The following is a 5,521-nucleotide window of genomic DNA, read 5'->3' as shown; positions in this document are numbered from 1 at the left end:
TAATTTTAGGTATTTTCATGCAGAAGATGCCTGGATCTGCAGAACACCTACATGAAGCCATGTGAATTTCTGTAATTCAGGGCCGTTCAAAACTCTGGGTGCCACTGAGCCTTCACAATTTTCTCCTTGGTAGAAATAATTAGATAAACACATAAATAAAAATGTAGGCTTAGAAATGTTTTTTTTTTTTCTTTTTCTTCTTTTTTATGGAGCTTCCAGTGGATGAAGCTGGATTTTTTTTTTTTTTTTTTTTTTTTTTTTTTTTTTTTTTTTTTTTTTTTTTTTTTTTTTTTACAATTACCTGTTGTAATTTAGCGTTTTATGAAGGTTTTTAGCACTGTGCAGCCATCAGGCAGCACCTGGTGGAAAAGGCACCCTGAAGCACAGGTCAATGAATAAATCACCATGGAGGATGAAGAAATGACACAGCTGGTGGGGTGAAATGAAAGGCTGTAAAGAAAGGGGAGATTCCTGTATTTTTATTCCTGTATTTTCATTCCTGTATTTTTATTCCTGTATTTTTATTCCTGTATTTTTGTCCACCAGGATCTCCCCAGCTCTGGATGACTCAGCCTTGGCCCAGCAATCCCAAAATGGGTGATTTGTCCTCTGCAAGCAAAGGAGCTGGGAAAAGTCACTGCCCCTGGAGATCTGCCCTCGGCAGCACACACTGCAGGCAAGAGGAGGAGGAGGAGGATCAAAGTCTTGAGTGAAGGGAAGGAAAAATTACAGCCTGGAAGAGATGAAATGGTCCTTTATGACACACATTCACTCTGCTGAGCTTCCAGGAGTTCACAGTGTTTTGGACCTGGCAAGGAAAAATGGTGGAAAATGCTTCTAATAAGCATGTTACAGGATTGTTTTTTAACATAACTCTGCCTGAAATKAATAATTTTTTTTGGAAGGGAAATAATAGCTCAAAAGCATAAGCACTGCTTTGAATGCTCATTTCATTTAGCTGAGGCCTTTTCAGGAAAGAAAAYTAAATTTTGAGCTTTCAGGTTTGTACTGAATACTTTTTTTTTTTTTTTTTGGCTCATCACAAGGGAAATCTTTCCACCTTCCCAGAGATGTGGCTAATGGCCCGAGCCTTTTGGTGTTTAAGATGCGTTTGGCCAATGTCCTTAAGAACAAGTTACAAGTTTTGGCCAGCCCTGAAGTGGCAGCACGAGCCCTGTGGGGCAAATTGGCTCAGGGCAGCTGCTAACTGGGCATTCCAGGGGGCATGGCTTGGGCAGGCAAATTTGAGGAGGATTTATCTGTTTCTGTGTTGATTTTCTCGTGCCATTTTCCAGCCTGGAGCATGTCCCAGCTGCCCTGTGCCCAGAACACCATCAGTGGGCTGAGAATGAGCTCTTTTTCCTATGAAATGACCCCGAGGTGCTCCAAGTCCCTGTCAGTCCGGAGCTTTGGGGCAGAGGATCTGCCAGCCAGGCAGTGACTGCGCTTCCACGCAGTTTGGAAAACAGAGATTTTTTTTCCTCAGAGACTTTATAGCAAACGTTGGCTGCGACAACACCGGTTTACACTTTCCAAACCCTCCCGCTTTCTAAGTTTGTCTTGCAACAGAGCCAAGAGTGGTGTTACAAAAATGTCTGCAGATAGCTGTTTTATGTGTGTGCTCGTGCCTGAGTGCACCTGTGACTCCTGACTGCGTGCCAAAATAGCCAGAAAGGTTTTTTTTCCTTGAGTTTGTGAGTTTGAGTTCTCACTAACCAAGAGCCAGATCTGCCACACCACCAGGTCTGATCTGTTGGGGACGGCTCCTTCATTTATGAGGACATTTAATAAGTGGGTTTGGACAGAAGTTTTTATTTTCTGGTAATGGGAACTGCTGGGTTTTGCACCCAAAAATCACCAGAGGCCTTACAAATGTGCATCTCCCTCTTTGAAAAGAGAGGGCAGCCCTACTGACTCACTCCAGAAGGGATTTGAAGCCAGTGACAGATTATTAATTTTATTATTATGACTTTCTGGGTTTTTTTTTTTTTTTTGTGCTGTCACAGCATTCATGCACAGATCTCCAATGTCCCATTTTTTCAGAGTCCAAACCCCACCTCTGCCCAGGCACTGCCCTGGAGAGCTGAGAGAAAGGAGAGGTCACCTGCTGCTCTGCCACCTCACCTTGGAGCACCCAAACCTTTTAAAAMACACTTCAGGAAGTCTTTACTGCATTTTGCTCATTCACAAGGGTGGCTCAGGAGGGCAGGACCTGCCTGGTGTCCTCTGAACACAGCCTGGAGCTGGGATGTGCCTGATTTCTGATTTCTGAGAGCTGGGAGTCAGAGCAGCAGCTGGATAATCCTACACGAGGCTGCCCTTGGACAGAAATCCTGATCAGAGTGCATTCTCTTAATACCACAGACCAGGTACGAAGGCAAGGCTTGTTCTTCAGGTGTTTCCAGAGAAAAGTGGTAGTAATAACCTGCTGTTTTTGCAGTAAAAACCTGCTGTTTTAAACGGGAAAATTGCACAATGCATGACAGTGCTTCTCCCACGTGGAGCAGATGCTGCTGTTACGGCTGCTCAGAGGAGCTCTGAGATGAACAATTTCCATGTACAGACACTCCTGTGGCATTACAYGGCCTGTGCATTAACAGACACTAAATTTCCCTTGTAAATTGGCTGCCGTGGGGGTGCTCACATTTTTTAAAAAGCTGTTTTCTTCCCGAGACATGCAGCCCTAGCTTGACCTGATTATCAAACCATACCAAAAAAAAAAAGGAGTAATGGGCTGTGGGATCCCACAGCCTTAAAAAAAGAAGAAGTAAAATCCCAGAGCTCATCATTAGTTTCCCAGGCTAAATGGTGCAGAATTTTACATCCCATTTCCTGTTCAGCTTTGGTCCCAACTCCAGGAGTAGCAATGCAAGGCTGGGAYGCACAGAGCTCTGTCGTGATGCTGGAAATTGCAACAGTTCATAAAAAGTTCTTTGTGAGACACTGAAACAACACTGAGATCTAATATTCGCTCTTATTTTTCATTGGAATAGGGTGAGAAAAATATTAAATCCCATTTGAGACATCTCTCTGCCTGCCTCGAAAAACTTCATTCTCATGCTAAGTCTAGTTTTAAAATGTCACCTTGGAAATGTGTGACATTTTAATGGGCTGATTGCCAAGATCCTCGAATCCTTTAATTAGCATATGAATCACAGTGTTAAATATTGTGGGAAAAGCAGAAGAAACTAGAATTATGAGACAATGCCTTGCGTCTCCCTTGGTTAAACATATCTCAGGAGGACTGTCTCTCAGAAATCTAATATTACAAAGACAAATGAGATTAAAAAATGCTGTGGTATTTGCATTTATGCCATTAGCTGGTTATGATTGCATGGGKTTTTTTTTACAGCTGCCTGTGAATAGCAGCCTGGGAGTTGCCTGTTCCTTCAATAACCCTCCCAGCACCACAGCCCTGAGGATGGGCTGCATTCCCTCTTCCCACATTTCTGATGCAGCTCCAAGGAATTCAGCAGGATTTCACCGATGTCTTCCATTCATCTTTCTCCAGTAAACAGTTTTTTGGTTGCTCCTCAAAACAGTGGAGCCAAAACCAGCCATCAATTCCCAAAAAAAACCCCTGCACTCCAGTGAGGGAAAGCCAAGGAGCCTGCACTGTGCAAGGTGCTCCTCCATGCCAGGGTGCATGATTAGGCTGGTGGGAGTTAAGCACATGGATAAATACTTGCTGGATTAGGGTTTGCGGCAGGAGAAAATCCTTCCAGCTGAAACAAAACTTCCTATAAGGATCTAACTCTTAACAAATTTCTTCAGTGAAGTTTGTACAGCAGGTTTTCTCATCTCTTGTGAGTGGCTCAGAGCAGGGCTTGGCAATGCCTGAGCAATTGTTTGTGGCTCCTGGGAGATGATTTGTGACGGAAATCCGCTTGAATGAGAGCGTAAATTCGATTTACTGGTGCAAAAGTAGTGAAGAACTCAACAGCAGAACAATCTGGGCCRCGACTGGGATTTTGGATTATGAGATTTAGCAAAACCCACATAATTCAGATTCAACTTTCAAGCATCAGAAGTTTGAGGTTAATGAAAACAGGAGTGCAGTTCATCCATTCATGAAGAGGYCTGTGAGCTGGACCTGACCCTGTGCTTGGATCTTCCCATTTCCCTTGGGATCTGCTCAAATCCAGGAATCAGAACCTTTCCAATTTGCAACAGAAAGCCCAAAACCACACACAAAAACTGTTTAAAGGAGAAAGCACCACCAGACAGAACTAGCTGTGGGTCTGTCCTGGCTCTCTGGAAACTTTCAGGTAGGAACGAGGTAGAGGGATGGAAATTTTGAGGTGATTTTGATCTCCCTGAGAAGCTGGAGAGTAACTGAAATCACAGTTTTGTCCAGCTGAAAGAGACCCAACACTGGGGTAGAATGCAAGAGTTAAACTCAGAATTAATGGGCAGAAACAACAGGAAAATGAATCTGAATTTCCAGAGYAGGAGGCAGCCATGCCATGGCAACACCTGAAACCCTCAGGGAGGACAACCTTTCTYAGCTGGGACACACCAGGGGCACAGCAGGTAAACAGCATGACTGTGGCTTCATTTTGTGGTCACAAGGATGGGGAATTTATTTATTGCAGCCTTCCCTGGGTGAGGTGGTGCCCAGGATTTAATCACAGCATTGTTTGCTCACAGCTGCAGATCCCAGGCAGAGCTTGGCTCCCARCCAGTACAAAACCATCAATGGAATTGAAGCAATTCTGGTGCTGCACTCGTGATCTACCACAGGAATAAATCTGGAGCTTCTYCTCTAAGGAAAAAACATCCCTTCCCTCTCCTGAACAGCCCCTTACCTTGTACTCATTATGGGAGCTCTGGTTTTAGGAGCACAGACAGTTCTCATCTGAGMAAATACACAAAATAAAACAAGGACAACACCCGTTTCCGTAGAAGAATATATTATTTAGCAGATCAGTTTAAAAGTAAAAAAAAAAACAAAAACAAAAACAAACTGTACATCTTTGAAGGTGTCTCTTGTTGGGTTTTTTTTTTTGCATCAACAAGGATAAAAATGTGTTTGCACCATGGTTTTTTCAGCTTTGTGCACCATGGTTTTTTTCAGCTTTTCCACTTCTTGGCGTGTGCTGAAGGATCCCATGGTGTCCCAGGCCACAAAGTGACCCTGCAAACCCACTAAGGTTTCTTCTGATTTCTTCTAGTGTTTTAAAAAAAAAAATCGCATCCACTATGCTGGGCTTCTGAATGTACTGTGAACACTACAAAATTCAGAGAATAATAGGGAGAAATGTGTCATTAGGGCCTGCTAGGCAAACAGAAATGTATGCCAGGACCCTTGTCAGTGTGTAAGCATCTGGCGAGCTGTGCTGTAATTAGCTGTGCTGTAATTAGCATCCTGCTGCACACATAGAGAGGRCATCTGGACCAACACAGCTCCAGGTGCCAGGGCATCATTTCCCAGAAAAGGCTCCTTGGCTAAACCCGGGTTTGTCTCTACAGACTGCAAGCAGCTGGGTCACCAAAAAGGCAGATCTGCCGGAGATTGGAG

Source organism: Malurus melanocephalus, unplaced genomic scaffold, assembly GCF_030028575.1.
Source record: "Malurus melanocephalus ecotype Western Australia unplaced genomic scaffold, MMel_1.1 scaffold_579, whole genome shotgun sequence".
NCBI lineage: Eukaryota > Metazoa > Chordata > Aves > Passeriformes > Maluridae > Malurus > Malurus melanocephalus.
This window is presented reverse-complemented; position numbering follows the sequence as displayed.